Source organism: Acomys minous, assembly GCF_964271855.1.
Source record: "Acomys minous genome assembly, chromosome: 13".
In the NCBI taxonomy this organism is placed as follows: domain Eukaryota; kingdom Metazoa; phylum Chordata; class Mammalia; order Rodentia; family Muridae; genus Acomys; species Acomys minous.
This window is the reverse complement of record NC_140495.1, coordinates 94,585,618-94,602,895: the sequence shown is the minus strand read 5'-3', so window position 1 is coordinate 94,602,895 and position 17,278 is coordinate 94,585,618. Positions and strand designations below refer to the sequence as shown.

Here is a 17,278-nt window from a genome sequence, read left to right as displayed (position 1 = left end):
AATGCCTTCGAATAAATAAATAAATAAATAAATAAACAAACAAACAGGTCCCAATTGGCACCTCAAGCCTAGATGGGAGCAGGGATAAGAGACTCTGCAGATGGCAGCTTCCCCCACTGTTGTGGAAGGCATTGAGGGAGGCTTGGCTGATAACTGCCTCAGATTACCCTAACACTGTCCTTACTAATTTGAAAAATGATGAATCACTGAGTTCAAACAGGGCTCCGAAGAGTCAATTACACTCAGCAGCAATATCAAAAGCTCATATTTTCTGACACCAAGGAATAAAGGCACGTTCTGCCTAATAACAAACCAGAAATGAGGTCCTAATGCCCCATCTCAGTTGACCAAGTCATTAGCAGTAAGAATGTTTCCTCTAATTTTTCAATATTTCTTTCTGGGATATGTACTCCTTTTGCCCCCAAGGAATTCTACTAGCCAAAGTTTATTAACACAAGGAAAAGATTTATAAGAAATGAGATACTGGTGTGCATCACTGAATGCCCTTCGGACACCATCAGTTTTCCGACCTTTTATGAACAAATGAAAAGAGCAATTCTTGGTCAGACTCATTATCTCCGGAACCACCATCAGCATCCTCGGCGTCTTCACCTCCAGCGCATCCATCTTCGCCCTCTCACCTTCGCCGCCACCGTCTCTTCTCCTGTGGAGCATAGAACTTTAAATTCGCACAAAAGAGTTTAATGGCATTTTTCACCCCCCCCCCCATTGTTAGGCTAACTCGGGCTGAATTCACCTCTTTCCCCATCCTCGTGGCTAACTCTGTGATGCTCACTTCTCCGGGGAGGGGCGACGGGCATCCACCAAGTGTCTTCTGCTTCTGGGTCTATGAGAGGTCTCTCTTCCCCAAATGTCTACCCTAGCCATCAGGAGCTCTAAGTTTCACATCCCATATGATAGGTTTAGAAACAGTATGAATACTCTGGACTAGGGACTCAACAGTGACACAGAATAGGATTCCTCTCAGTCTCTCTGTGTGTGTGGGGGGGGGGGCGCAAAGAGCCCTATTTAGCTTTATTTGTGCTCCTGAATTCGGCTCAGAGGCCCTGCCATGCTCACATTCTGACACGTTAAGAGCTCTATTAATTCTGAGTGTGGTGGTACATGCCTTTAATCCCAGCACTTGGGAGGCAAAGAGTTCCAAGCCAGCCAAAACTACTAAGTGAGACCTTGTTATCGCAAAAACAAAAGCAAAAACAAAAACAAACAAAACCCTCTACTACTAAATCTTGTTCTCAAAAAAAAAAAATCCATCTTAGTGGCTCCTGGATCTCCTTATAGTCCTAACTCTAATGCATAGCCCAGTTGCTGCCCCTTCCGTGGGCCATCTCCATGTCTGTCAACTCTGCCTTGTCACATCACATGTGTCCTTGTGTGATTGTAGCTCTACAGTCAAGAATTCCAAGGGTCAGGTCATGGAGATGGTGCAGTGGGTAGAGCACTTGCCACATGATTATGAGATCTGAAGTTCAGCCCCTTAAACCCTTCTAAGAGCTGGACAGACATGGTCACTGCCCATAAGCGCAGAACTGGTATTCCTCATGGGATTCCTCAAAGCGAGCCTGCTACCCAGGCTCACTGGAATCAGCATGCATTCGGTACCTTGATAGAAGTAAAGAGCAGCCGAGGAAACCATCCCAATCAATGTTAAGCCTGCATGCACATGCATGCTTGCCCATGTGCACCCACACGTATGTGAAGTGTATACACACAGGCATGCACAACACACTCATGCTCAACACACATACAAAAAATAAATAATTGTTAGCCAGGCCTGGTGGTGCATGCTTGTAATCCCAGCACTTTGGGAGGGAGAGGCTGACAGATCTCTGTGAGTTCAAGGCCATTCCAGGACAGCCAAGGCTACACAGAGAAACCCTGTCTCAAAAACCAATAAATAGGGGCTGGAGAGATGACTCATAGGTTAAGAGCACAGACTGCTCTTCCAGAGGACCAGGGTTCAAATCTCAGCACCCACATGGCAGCTCACAACTGTTTATAACTCCAGTTCCAAGAGATGTGACACCCTCACACAGACATACTTGTAGACAAAACACATAAAGTGAGAATAAATTTTTAAAACCTGCTTTAAAAAAGAAAAAGAAACAAATAAATATAATTTATAAACATGGCAATTTTCCATGCCTCTAGGTGCATTTTTTTCTCTGCACTATATTTTGTCCTCAACCACAAAGGGAAGTGTGTTTTTGTAGGTTGTAGGCGTTCAGCCACAGTCACCTCTTCATTGATTAGATTTTTATGTTTTCTCTAGACTCAACAGAGAAGAGGCCCTTGCACTTGAGATCTTTTAAACTCTTCCCCCAGAGAGCCTCTCAGGCATGTGAGTAGCACAGAGGGAAGAGATCCCTTTGAAAGAGTAGAGGGGTATGGAAGGGGGTGGCTGACTGCACAGAATCCTCAACTAGTCAGAGATGAGGCCCCTTCTCAGCAGGCGTGCTAAAAGGCCTCAGTGGCTTTCATCTTTCCTATAAAGTTTTCTCTAATAGCTAGAAAGTTTAATCTTGTGTTCTGAACGTGCCTTAGATTCAAACATGTTAGCCTCAAGTAGAGCCTGCTGTCCTCTTTCCCAAACCCTTGCTACACCAACCCCGTCCTTTCCCTCAACAGACTAGACCTCCCTTCCGGCTTCTCTCCACTTCACCCTGGCCCCCTTCAACTCTATCGCTCCTCTTTGGAGCTTCCTCTCTTACAAGATCTTAGCATCTTCCAGCAGCTCCCTCGGGAGGCTGTGACCAACCTTCTTGTATACCAGAGAGAGGGAATTTGGCACCATAACACCATCCCACATCCTCAGAACATGACCTCAGATGAGGGACTTCAATTCTCCTGGACCATTCCCACATCTAGAGAATGGGAGAGTGAATTTGCGCTGTGGGTATTATGGGGCAGGCGGCGGGGGGGGGGGGGGGGGGAGGGGACATGAAGTAACATATGAGAGATGTGAACCCTAGATGCTGTGCAACCCTTGGCTAATGTTATTACTGTTGCTGTTATGATATGTTGACTGCAGTACATTGCTAGACCTGGGGGGTGGGGTACCAGTCTTCTTTCTGATAGGCATTTTGTACAACCTCTCAAACACTATAGAATATGCAGTGAGCCACATTTATGGAAATAAATTAACCACCTAGGGTCACGATGCCTTCCCTGGCTCTGCCTGTGCCCACGTTTCATCTCATTTCAGGGCTTTGCTGCCTCAACAGCCCTGCTCATCTTATGGCCATCAGCATCCTCTGCGGCCTTGTGTTGTGTACACACATCCAGCTCCGAATGTCCCCGTGAGGAGAGAGGACCATTTTGAGTGTGCTTGTGTTGGTTTTACAGGGCAAGAAGCAACTGCTCACCCCCTAGGGCAAGAGAACAGTGGGCCGTTCCTTTCTCCCTGTGAACCATTTGGTGACTTTTAAAGTTTTCATTGCATAAACATTCAGGCATTAATAGTGAAAATTGCTGTCTTAAGTCGATTTGTTTGTTTGTTTTTCAGGTACCTGTAATCCGCTAGGGCAACCCGCCGCGCTCTCGTTTTGTGTAAATGTTCCCAGCTCACACGCAGACGTGTTATTACACTGTTGAATAGCAGCAGCCTTGCAATTCTGTGTTCTGCCTCCCTCCCCCTTTCTACTTATTATAGCATGTACGATTCCGTGTTGCCGCACTTTGTTATTTGAAAAGCTGCCAACAGCTTTCTTACAAGGGGGGGGGGGGGAGAAACTGGAAAAGCCAAAATGTTGGCAGTACCACTTGACATCCCACTACAGTGGGATTCCCCACCCCACACCCCACACCCAGTTTCCTCTGCCATTCTTGCTGGAATCCTCTCTCTTTGCTTTAGGAGTCAGCTGATAATTTTGGGCAGGAGAGATATGTGAAAGCAGGGACAATATGAGTCTCCAAAATGCCTAGGACAGCACACTGGTGCTTTTGGAGAAGTCATTGGGAAAGGGTGGCCATGTGAATTGCCCTCGGCCCCTTCTGCAGAGAATTGGATTCCTCTAGTCCAGGGTAGTGATGAGTACCTCGAAAAGGCCGACGATGACCAGGGAAAAGTGCTGGAGGAACTAGTGGTTTGACCCATAGGCTCTGGGCAGAGAGGTGACTCGGTGATTCAGAATGCATGGTGCTCATGCGTAGAGCATAGAGGACCCAGGTTCTAGTCTCAGTGCCAGCATGGTGGCTCACAATCATCCGTAACTCACATTTCAGGGCCTCCAACGCCCTCTTCTGGCCACACACACAGGTGGTGCAACAAGCATATTTACAGACAAAACCCCCATACATAGAAAATAATGTTAAAATACCTTAGGTCCTTGGGAGCTGGGGAGGTGGCTTAGTTGATAAGGTGCCTGTTGTGCAAGCACAAGGACCTGAGTTCAAACCCTCAGTACTCTAGTAAAGGGCACATGCGGTAGCACACATCTGTGGTCCCTGTACTGGCAAGGGAGGACTGCCTGAGGGATGCGGAGTAGACAGGTTGATCCCTCGAGCTTGTTAGCCAGCCAATTCAGCCAATGAGTCACAGTTTAGTGGGAGTCTCTGTCTCAAAGCATAAGATAGAAAGTGATGGAGGAAGACACCTGATGTTGACCTCTGGTGTCCACCTACATACGCATGTGCACACAAACATGTATACATACACACACACACACACACACACACACACACACACACACAAGTAAGTAAAATAAAAACTGTAGGCTCTTGGCTTCTGGTAAAGTTGGATTGGATTCCAAATTCTACCTTCACTTTGTGGACTTTGGGTTTGGACACATTATATGCCTCAGTCTCTGTTCTACAAAATGCCCCCTCAGATGTTTGTGGGGATCAAATGAGAGAATCCATGAAGCATCAAGTTACATGTAACTTGCCAGGTGTTGGAGCACACGCCTTTAATCCCAGCACTTAGGACACAGGGACAGGCCGTCTGCAAAAAGAGTTCCAGGACATCCAGGGCTACACAGAGAACCCATCTCTCAACAAAAAAAAGCCATAAATATATTAATTAATTAGCTAACTAATTAATTAAAATGACATTCTTACCAAAAGCATCACTATTCTCATTATCGCTGTTCTTGCTTTGGGGATGAATCATGTTAGGTGACCCCGGGGACCACAATTCTGCTTTTCTTACCTGGGAGCTGGATTAAACAAAGACTGTCTCACCCATTGCCAAATTCAGTCAAACCTTTGGGCCTGACGCAAAGTAGGGGCTCAGCAAATGTTCGCTCAGCATCGAATGGAAGTATGCGCAGGAGAGACGCAAAGGTTTTTTTGTCAATTCTAGCAAATGCCAGCTTTGGTTTCCTTGTTCTCTCTCTCATATGTTTGTTTGCTTGTGTCAAGGGGGTGAGTGTGTTCAACTGCACGCAGAGGACAATCTGCAGAAGTCTGGTCTCTCCTCTATGCACCACGTGGGTCCCAGGACTTGAACTCAGATCACCAAGCTGGTCAGCAAGTGTCTTTATCTGCCAACTCTTCTCATGGTCATCTTATGCCTTGCAAAGGCAAGAGGCCACCAGACGGCGTTCATTCCATGAGCGCTAATATGGACTTCCGGGTTGTTGTTTTTTCCCCCTTCCTTCTTCCTCCCACACATTTATTTCCACTGCCTCAGAAAGAAACTCGAAAGTTCTTTGGAGGGAAAAGTATAAATGTGCCTGAGAAATTGGAGCATGAGCTTGTGTGTGGTGTACTTCTCCCTGCTAGCAAGAGGCTTTAAGTCATCAGGGGTGGGGCTAGATGCAGCCCATTTATAGCACTTGCCTAGCTCGGTGGGAGGGCCTGGGTTGGAGCCCTTAGACCACAGGAGAAAACAAAAGCGAGACCACAGACAGCTCCCCCAGAAGGCAACTAAAGAAAACACAAACATGGGTTCTAGGAGCCAAAAAGAAACTGATTTATTGGGTGGAAAAACACCATAGAAACTCCTATGTCATTAGATAAATAATAATTAAATGAAGGGGAGATAAATATGAAGTGGGGGAAAAGGGACAATAGTCTGAGGTGGTTCGAAGAGGGAGTCTAAATTCTAGATAGAAGAGTTTATATAAAAAAGTTTGCTAGTTGGGGAATCTTTTGTTTTTGTTTTGTTTTGTTGTTTTTTATTTAAGATGTGGGGCTTTTTGCCTTGATTTGCTGGTGTTTTTCTTTTTGCCAGCAACCATAGTCTTACTCATAACAACCTTGTTACAATTAATTAGTATCTACAGAAAAAGAATAAATTATACTTTAAAATCAAGTTATCAAGCAAATCAGAAGGCACTTCTTTCTGAAGAATTTTCTGGGAGAAGCTATGTCTCATATCTTTCTGAAAGTTTTTTTCTACCTTTAGATCTCAATATTCAAGAACTCACAAAATATGATTGTTTTATAAACAAACCAAATTATAAAAAATTTAACTTTTTGCTTTTAAGCCAATTGAACTGGGATTTAGAAATGGTGCCTTTAATGCTCACATTTTCTTCTCTTTGTCTTCAAAAACTAGATGTCTTATTAAAATTAAACCTTTTAAATAAAATTTTGCATTTTTAATGAGAAAGTTCAGCACCTAGGGCATTGCAGAGCTCGTTAGATATTTTCACTTGCTCCTGCACAGAGTATATTATCAATAAAATCCACTCCATTATATTTAAGTGTCTATTGAATGAAAAAAATGTTCCTGCATCCCCCTCTATGGAGGACTCTAGCCTATCTGTGTGTGACCCAGGAACAGAGAGAGCCTTCTTCCTGGGTGCCCACGTTTCCGGAAGGTTCTTTCCCTCTGAAAGGAAAGGGAACTGAAATACGTGACACTGTCTGATCAATCAGGCGTTTTCTTGAGGCCTGTGGGTGGACTGGGCTCAGAGATTAAAGTGATGGCGGGTCTTTGCTTGTCATAGCCACCAAGCAGTCTCTGCAAGATGTCCATTTATAGGACAGGCAATCCTTCTGGAACAGCCAAGCCCATGCTTAGCATTTCATTTCCTCTCCTGACTGCCTGTCTACAGTGATCACGGGTGCCAGCATCCAATGGGCACACAGAAGTGGTTTCCTGGCCAAAGAGATGAAATGTGAGGAGGTTCACCTCCTAGTCCAGCTGGGGTGCTCAGAGACATCATGGTCCAATGATCTACTCAATAGGCTAGAAATTCTAGACTAATTATATTGCTTTCAGATCAGCCTTGCTGCTCGAGCAAGGTAAAGCTCCTCCCTCCTCTGGACCTAGACCTGGGCTGGTTGGTGACAGGCCATTACCACCTTTCTGGGGCTGAGTTCCTCATCTGTGAAACAGGAGGGCCCTCAATAACTGCATTCCTTCCTTCCTTGCATCATTGTAAGGCTAAAATGCATATTTAAAAACTCCAGGAGCTGGGCATGGTGGCGCACGCCTTTAGTCCCAGCACTCGGGAGGCAGAGGCAGGTGGATCGCTGTGAGTTTGAGGCCAACCTGGTCTACAAAGTGAGTCTAGGACAGTCAAGGCTACACAGAGAAACCCTGTCTCAAAAAAGCAACAACAACAACAACAAATTCCAGGAATATGCACAGTGCTGAGCAAGTTGGTCGTTCCTAGTGCTAGTATTGCTACTAAGGATGAACTTGGGACCCAAGTCCAGGTTTTGTGACCCCCATTCCATCATGCATGTACTTTGGACAGCTCACTTCCTTTTGCTTTCCATGAACAGCCAGAAAAGCTCCAGCTTCACGCAGTGTGGATTCGCGACAATCACTCCCACAAAGGTTCTTTGAGCATGTCAGAGCATTGGCTTATTCCAGAAAGGCGTCCCCCTACCCCCTGCCCCTAAGCTAGCACATCTTGGGGACATTTTGTCCATTCTTAAACTGAACTCAAGAAAATATGGTACGGTCTTTTTATTTAAAGCAAACGTGGAAGTTAGCTGTATGTCGGAGTTCTCAAAGGCGCTCAAAGGCGTAGAAAGTTTCCCTTGGCGGGTTAGACACAGAATGGCAAGGCCGCTTCTCTCCATGCCGAATTAGACTTAGCCCTCCTGTCATTATATCCCTACTTAATTCTTCAGTAATTGGGGAGCCGTGGTCTTTGCAAATGTCGCAGTTTTAACCGCAGTGTATTTACTTCTGGGTGGGTTAGCATGAATGCGTCGATTGTATTGGATTGCCAATTTTGTGGGAGTGATTTGAAAGCCTGCGGAATAAACTGTTATTTCCCTTGGGGAAATGGGAAGGGGAAAGTGGCAGCACTTCATGCTTCGCCCCCTTTGGCTCATATTTGCATGAAGCCTTCATAAGCAAAGGCCTGCTGGAGTCCTGGGTGTAATGATAGTGTTGGGACTGAGAGGTCTGGGCCCGGCTGGAAGGTGGAGCTTGTGTAGGAGGCGATTTTTTCCATGTAGATGTGAAGGTGAAGAAATATTTATTAGTAGAAATTACATATGGAGATTAGGGGGGGAAAAGTAGGCTTTTTTTTTTTTTAAGGCACCTGTTCACGGTGTAAGCCAAAGTCCTCAACTGACTCAGTTTCCACAGTAAAGACAGCTCCTGCCGCATCCATTTGCAACTGTCAGTCATTCTGTGGAATGTCTGCTTGTCTCTCCTTATGCTAGAAGAGTCTTCTGGTTAGGGTAATAATGCAACTAGATTGAATAAATTAGCTAACTGGAAACTGGTGCAATGGGTCTCTCTCTCTCTCTCTCTCTCTCTCTCTCTCTCTCTCTCCCTCTCCCTCTCCCTCTCTCCTCTCTCTCTCTCTCTCTCTCCCTCTTTCTCTCCCTCTTCCTCTCCCTCTCCCTCTCTCCTCTCTCTCTCCCTCTTTCTCTCTCTCTCTCCCCCCCTCCCTCCCCCCCCTCTCTCTCTGTTCTTTGAGATAGGGATTTTTATGTATAACAGAGCCTTGGCTGTCCTGGACTCGCTTTGTAGACCAGGCTGGTCTTGAACTCACAGAGATCTGTCTGTCTCTGCCTCCGGAGTGCTGGGATTAAAGACGTGTGCTGCCACTGCCTGGCCTGAGTCTCTCTTCTTTTACTGATATGACTAGAATCTTGGGGGTGGGGGGTGGGGGGTAAGGGCCGAGGGACAGTGACCAACGCCGATAATGTGCCAGGCCCTTCCCACACAGGTCTATCCATCACCTGCCAGTAACATCGATAGATTAACCCGGAGCTTCCTAGCCCCACACAGCTCGCCATTCCTCTCCCGTTGTACTCTTCCTTGTTTTGCTTTCTGAACAAATCGCTAATGAATCCGAGGATGATGACTATGGAAGGTTTTGTGTTTAAATACTACTACAACGTGCGCAGCATAGTCAGGAGGTACAGGCACCAAACTGGCGGCCCTGCAGAACGGAAATGTGCCAATGCAAAAAAAAAAAAAAAAAAAAAAAAAAAATGGAGGCCACCGTCACCACACAGCAGAGCCGGTGAAGTCTGGCAGCCCACTGGGAAGGCTTAGATTTCAATCAGTCAGCCCAAAAGGCTTGACGTCACCACCGCTACTCGGTGAGCCATGGGGCTCACAAGGTCTTGATGAAAACAATTCAAGTAACAAGATGCCCGGGCCGTTCTCTCGGTGCTCTTTGGGTTTGGTTTTAAATAGTATATCAGGTCGTGCAGGGTGGCCTGAAGTTCCCTATATAGCGATGAGTTTCCGGTTCTTCCACACTCCAAGCACTGGGATTATAAACTCCCACCAACCATGCCTGCTTTGTGCAGTGTGGGGATCGAACCCAGGGCTTCCTCAACTTTAAACAAGCACTTTATCAACTGAATGGTATCCTCAAGCCTAAGGGAAAAGAAGAAAGGATTATAGGCATAGTTCAGTTTTAGAGCAATTGTCTCGCAAGCTCCTGGGTAGAAGGGATGGAGGAGGAGGAGGAAGAAAGGATGGAGGAGGAGAACGAGGAGGAGGAGGGATGGGACAGAGGGAAGGAGAAGGCAAGAAAGAAAATGCAGGATGCAAATGTACTAGAATAAAGGGAGCACCCAGCGGGGTGGAGTCGGAGAGATGGCTCAGCAGTTTAGAGCGCTAGCTGCTATTACAGAGGACCCAGGTTCGAGTCCCAACTGTCTGTAACTCCAATTCTAAGGGATCTGACATCCACTTCAGGTACACTTGTGATGCTCAGGCATACATGCAAATAAAACATCCATACACATAAAATAAAATGTGTGTGTGTGTGTGTGTGTGGGTTGCATCCCCCTGGAGCTAGATGATTATTGTGTGCTGCTCAGTCCAGGTGCTGGGAACCAAACTCAGGCCCAGTGTAGGAGCAGGAGGTGCTCTTAGGTGATAAGCCATCTCTCAAGGCCCCTAGGCCCTGTTTCTTTCACTCCCTCCACCTCTGCTGTCGATCTAAATACCAATCATGTGAGATGGTACGCCCCCAGCCATCAGAAAGCAAGCACATAGCCTCAAAGGAGTCACCAAACCCACTTGAAACCACTCCTTCGTGGCCCACATGAGCAATCCGCAGCCAGAAGTGTGTTGGTGACATGGCGTGTGTCCTAAAATGACCTTAAGGCCACTTGACCATGTCTGAACACTATCTGTACGCTTGCATTGTCGCTAGAGTTCTCATCAGTTCTAAACAGATTAAGGTTGGAGCAGCTTTTGTTCTTGGGTTCAGTTAACAGGAAGACTCAACTAACTTTGCCGGTTAGCGGAGTCCTAACCTTCCTGTTGCCTAACCTCACAGCCTATTCCCAGGAAGCTACATGGAGCGCTGCCATGAGGGGACTGATGAGTCAGGGGTGTGAAACTGCACTTAGTGAAAAGTACCTGCTCCAGCATCTGCATTATCCATACCCCCCCCTCCAGCCCCCCTCCAGGGAACAGCAGCCAAGCACCACCACCATCCCTTAACTCACTGAGTCTGCTTGATTTTCACCAGAGGAAGGCGCATCCCTACACAGATCTCTAAAGGACCAAGCGCCAGGAAGGAATGTCAGATGCTTCATAAATATCTGTTGACTGATGGAGCTTGCACCAATCAAAGGCATTGGCTTCCCTGGTGCTCTCGTTTACGAGGAGATGGGGCAATAGCACCCACCCACGCCTATCTCACGGGGAGGCCCGGAGCATGAGAGCCACAGAGGAGATGAGATCCTCGGAAAGGAAGTGTGGTGTGTCTCATGAATACTAACCACCAAGACAGAGCACCCGGTCCCTGAGAAGCCACTCTCGGCCATCGAGAACTGCACCAGCTTATTCTTAATCTAAACATGGCCTCATTCTCCAGGTCACTCCACCTAAACTTTACAACTCTTTACCAAAACTCCCCACCCAGTTGCTTTCCTGAGGGTCAGGCCCAGCCCTGGTTAAGGTCACTTTCAAGGTGGCTAATCTACTCACTTTTGTTTTGTTTTGTTTTCGGATTATGTTTTTCCTTACCTCAGTCCCTCCTGAGGCGATGGCACGTTCTCCAAGACAAGGTGGGGGAGAAGTTTTCTTGTCTTTTATAGAATCTTCTAGAAGATTCAGCTATGTTTACTCAACCTTTGTGTGAGAATGCACAGCATCAGGTCAGCAGCAGACACTGGACAGAAGTGTCCAGACTTCCAACATTGGTTAATGAAGAAAGAGCAGACGTCTCTCAGATTTTAACTCTTTGTGATCCTCACCAGCACCTCACCGGGCTCCTGTACTTTCAATCCTGACCTTATTTCACGATGTATCTTTTCTTTTTGTTCTTTTTTCATTTTTTTTCCCTTTGGTGGTGGGAGAGTGTTCAAGACAGGGTTTCTCTGTCTAGCCTTGGCTATCCTGAAATTTGCTCTGTAGACCAAGCTGGCCTCGAAATCAGAAATCTGCCTGCCTCTGCCTCCCAAGTGCTGGGATTAAAGGCTTATGAGACCATGCTCAGCAATGATGTATCATTTTAAGGTACAGAGGAGTCTTGTTGTTGTTTATGTTTTATATGTATATGTGTGTGGGGGCATGCATGCCACAGCACACATGTGTGGAGGTCACAAGACAGCTTTTGGGAGTCCGTCTTCTCCTTGCACTAGGTGGGCCTCAAAGATGGAACTCATGTTCTTAGTCCCGGCAGCAAGCGCCTTCACCCACTGAGTGACCTCACTGAGCATCTGGGTATACCTTAAGTCTGTTTTGTAGAATCAAGCAAAGTATATGGAAGAGTTAAGGAGCGAGTGTGGAACTCGTTCATCTGCTGTCCTTTACTTTCTTAATCACTTCTTAGGATGAGGTCTGTTTTGGTGGTTTCTTGGTCTTGACCAAGCTTCCCCAACATTGCTGGGGCCCCACCCAGGGAGGTTCTTATTTTAGTGGGCCTGGACTGTGGCCCAGTAATTTACATTTTTAATAAGTTCCCAGGTGAGGCTGGTCCAAAACCTACCCCTGAGAACCTCTACTGTATCGTAGCTGAGGACCGCAAGGAATCCAGCCTGCTTTATAAAGGCCAGTTCAGCCACTTAAGGATTCCCCGCGCCTGCTCATCCCACTTTTCATAAGCAGGTTCTTAATCAATGGTCGGGTTTGCTCACGGTATTCTTGAGCCACACCATGGTAATCTATGACACTGATGGATATCTCTGTCTGCACAGATAGATCTTTCTATCAAGGAGTCCATTTAGACAGGGACTTTATTATTATATTATTATTATTATTATTATTATTATTATTATTATTATTATTATGTGATTATATAGATACTCACTGGCATAGGCCCATGTCTTACTTCCTACTTAAAGGGTAAGCACTACCAACTCTATTTTGTTCACCATTACTGTTCACTGTTACAGAAAAATCATGTTTGGAACCAGAATGTGTCCCAGATGTAAGTACAGCCACCAGGTTGCTTTATAGGTAAAGTAGGGTTAGGGTATTAGGGTTAGGACTAGGGTTAAGGTTAAGGTTAGGGTTACTGTTGAGGATAAGGTTAGGGTTAGGGTTATGGGTTGGGGTTAGGGCTAGGGTTATGGTTATCTTTACGGCTAGGGTTAGGTTCAGGGTTAGGTTAAAATGTATCAAGTTTTGACTTTTCCAGGATCCCACCGGCAAGTACTCCAACCCCATCTGTTTAATTTTTATTCTTACCATAAAGCTTTTTTGGCGATTTGAATCTATTATTGAAAATTCTAGTTCATCTCCCTGCACTTAACAACCATGTTCCATGGTTAACGATACTGATTTAGTTTTTTTTTCCAATGAAGGTATGATTACATAATAACATTTAGGTAGAAATGGTCAGTTTTTAACTGTCAAATGCAGTTGGATGATGAGGCTTGGAGTTGTTTTGGTTTTGTTTTAAGTAGTTGCAACAACTATTACCCTCAAAGGCTGAATGTCCCTAATCACATACCAAGTGCTGTATATGAACATTTTCCTTTTACCTGTGAGGTAAGGCTAGTCCTTAATTTTAGTCGTTAAAAAAATGAGACATAGAAGTTATTTTCCTATAAGAGTAGATTAGAATTTTGGGTCCTGTGCTGTGTGTGTGTGTGTGTGTGTGTGTGTGTGTGTGTGTGTGTGTGTGTGTGTGTGAATCCCCACTGAGCTTCATGAGAGAAGAAAAACAAAGCTATGCTTCTCTTTTCGGAGTGCACATGTTGCTACAATTGTCCCTCCAACCCGGGGAATTGCACCGAGCCCCTGCATCTTTGACTGCCTCCAGTCCAGCGTAAGAACTCAGGCAACCTATGTTGAAAGAGTCAATGACTGAAAACCCCCATCTGCTGCTTCATTCCTTATTCCACTACAGGGTTTCCTTTCAGAACAATTTGCAATTGTCCTGGAATTTATGAGCACACTTCCTTAGGCATCCAAACCCAAATTGTTCCTTCCATCGAAATGTGTACGTGTCCACATTCCCCAACTGTGTTCACACACAGAGGCCCCGTAGAAGAAGCTCTTGTCTAAAAAAGTGCTTTCCAGTTATTCACAGTGACTGTCCCGGCCACAAAGATGACTCACCACCTCATCACTCCCCTACCACAGAGGGGAAGCACACGGCCAAACCCCACTCAAGGTCAGAGCCTAAGGACTAATGGAGTCAGGCATGAAACTGGTGACCCTGGCTAGCTAGCTACTGGTCTCTTCCAAGATTTCTACATTGCTCTAAACACACACCTCTTTGCCAGCTGTTTACCCCATCTTTCAAGTGGAAGCAAGTCCTTTCAATTAGGCTCATTGGGGGAAACCCACTCCACTTCTCTGTAGTAGAAACAGCCCAACCAGTTCGCCTAAAATAAGAGTTGACGCCGTGATTGTCTGCATTCGGAATCTGTTCTGACAGCATTTTCGAGTTGGCTAATGTCCCACCAGTAATGACCTGGAATACAAAAACAAAGGCTCTTCTCAATTTGTTTCCCTACCTTAGAGGGCTGTCTAGGACCTGGGTGAAAGGACCCTCTCAGGATGTTTATCTCAGTCTCTAGTGGATCTTTTTCTACTTAAATATTTTATTAAGTTCTTACCAACCAATACATGGTGGCACCTGAGCACGCCCGCGTGTGTGCACACACACACACACACACACACACACACACACACACACACACAATTTCCATGCCTCTACAGGAGCCCCAGAAAACAAGCTAGTATTTGTACCAGCTGAACAAGTCGCCCTGATATACCTCCATCCAGGCTTTGTTTACACTCGGTAGAAGAAACGAGCCACCGAAGAAAACAAAATAGATTTTAAAAATCACACTTGGGATTTAGGTGCTAACTTGTCTTTGTTCCCAATTTCATAATCAGATTTCAAGTCTACACTAGCATTTTTAATGGCGCCACATCTGTGTTGTTCCTTTGAAAATTTCATAGTCTCATTAATTAAAGGACCAAGGAACACAACAGGTGAGGGGGGGGGGGAAAGGTCATGTGAGAACAAAACTGTTAGGGAACCGGGTATTTAATTGGCTGTACCTTCCAGGTAGTCCTCCTCTGTGGAAAGGTGCTCCAGACTGGCTGGTGTGGAATTGATCTTAAGACCGCGGTTACACCCTTCCCAAGTCCTCCAGAATTTGCGAGAGAAACCCTCAAACCTCAAAGTGTATCTCTAGAGAGCTCTTGGTTCAACTGGGAACCACTAATGAGTAATCAAGACAAGCCAACGTGTAGACAGCAGCCGGTTCTGTCAAACTCACCCACCACAAAGGGAGCCCAGGGCTTGTGTGGTGAGTTGCCTGGCGGGGCAAGAGAGAGTAAAGGGGAAATGTCAGTAGTTTGCCTGTCTCCCCGCTGCCACACACACACTTCCTAAGCAGGAGAAGAATGTTGGAATTGCAGCCTGGGTGGGTCACTTCAAACTAGTTTTTAAAATGACATTCCAGGTCTGGATTGGTGGCTCTACAGCTAAGAGCACTTCCTGCTAGGGTCAGGGTTTAGTTCCCAGCACCTATGTCAGGTGATCAACAGCTCCTCTCCGTCCTGCTCTAGAAGGTCTGAGGGCCTCTTCGGGCCTCCAAGGCACCCACACATGTGTAGAAGTCCCCACACCCCTCCCTCCCTCTCCCTTTCTGCCCCCCAACACACACCTTTTTTTTTTTTAATCTAAATAAGAATTACAACCAAACCCAACATCATAGGGCAATAGATGATTAATCTTGATTGTCAGTTTGACAGAATGTATAATCACCATGGAAACAAATTAGCAATCTCTGAGGCATGTCTGTGAAGTTTTGCTGTTGTTGTTGTTGTTGTTTTGGGTTTGTTTGTTTTGTTTTGTTTTTTAGTTAGGCAAATTGAGAGAGGAAGCCCAGCCCTAAATGTCGTCAGCACCTTCCACAGGCTGGGATGTCAGACGGAACAAAAGGAACAAAATGGGAGCCGAACAGCAGCTCCCCTTCCTGACTGTGGCTGCACTGCGACCAGCCACTTGATGTTCCTTCTGCTGGGACTCCCCCACAAACGGTGCCCAGGCCTTCCCTTCCTTAAGCTGCTTCTTGTCAGGTATTCTGTCACAGAGGTGACACAAGCCACCACCTAAGTGACAGAGGAAGAGACTGGCTGGGGCACATCTTTCCTTCAGCTCAATTTTCTCCCTTCTTAAGTCAAGAGCAGAGCCTGGGAACTCAGACATTCTCAGGAGAAAGGCATCTAATGCTTACACGTGGCAGACTGGGTGTGAGAGGCACACGTGTACTGCAGACCAGCCTTACGTTCCCACTTTTAGAGACATTATGGTAATGAGACACAGGTTGTTTTCACCTTACGTCAGTAATGAAAACACAGAACACAGTGGTAAGCGGTAAATGACACCACGTCTCCATGGTGGCAGTCGGATGTGCCAGGAACTGTGACAAAGGAAAACATAAGGAGCCCACCCAGGGGTGGCACATCAGGTGTTGCCAAGCTAGAATCTATGATCCAGGAATACCAAAGACAAGACACTTTAAGAGATGCTGAAGGCTGAACTGTCCTCATGTTGGCAAGTCATTCTAGGTTCTGTTTGCTTAAGAAACTCTGGTCCTATGAGCACAGTGTGGACCAAAGTACAAACAAATAAACAAATGCGGCATTAAAGAATCAATAAACCAGGCCTGGACGTGAGGATGTGGCTGGAGCTCTTTTGGTAGATTTCTCCCCCAGTATAGGGCAAGTCCTGTGTCCAGTCTCCACTATGGGATAAACTAGGTATAGAGGGGCAATCCCAGCATTCAGGAAGTTGAAGAGATCCAGAAGTCCAAGGTCATCATCAGCTGTACAGCAAGTTCGAGACCAGCCTGGTGTACATGAGACCTTGTCTTAAAGAAACAATCGATAAACCAAAAATGATTCGTGCAGCTGGGAGTAGTTGTGGCATACAACTTTAATCCCAGTGCTCAGGAGGCAGGGGCAGGCAGATCTCTGTGAATTCCAGGACAGCCCTGGTCTACACAGAGAATTCCAGGAAAGCCAGGCAACAGAGAGGAACCCTGTCTCAGATAGATAGATAGATAGATAGATGATAGATAAATACCTACATACATAAAAACATACATAGACACATACACACATACATACACAATATACATACACATACATAATATATACATGCATACATAGGTAAATAACTAAGTTTAAAAGGTGTGCAACACCACACTTAGCACTTAAAAATTGTTGTGTGTAAGCTCTGCCTTCCGGCCTTGAGATGGTTCTCTTCACCTCTTCCTCCCCAGCATGCACCTCCCTGACTAGGCCTTCAACCTTCATTCACCAATCCCCACCCCTGCCCTCCATCCTAGGCCTATTATTGGCTAAACCTAAACCAGTACACAACCCGAGCCAACCAGAGGGCGCAGCAGGTAACTGTGCTTCCTGCCAAAGCTGATGACCTGACTTTGATCC

The 17,278-nt window shown here is 46.0% G+C and overlaps 1 long non-coding RNA gene across 1 annotated transcript; it reads right to left on the bottom strand.

Annotated features, from left to right (window-relative positions):
* Positions 1–488: 488 nt before the first annotated feature.
* On the bottom strand, positions 489–10,975 carry LOC311580648. Its single transcript, XR_014773537.1, has 3 exons — positions 10,858–10,975; positions 4,927–5,009; positions 489–664 (listed from the first exon to the last, which is right to left on the bottom strand). It is a non-coding gene; the product is annotated as an uncharacterized lncRNA (long non-coding RNA).
* Positions 10,976–17,278: the final 6,303 nt, after the last annotated feature.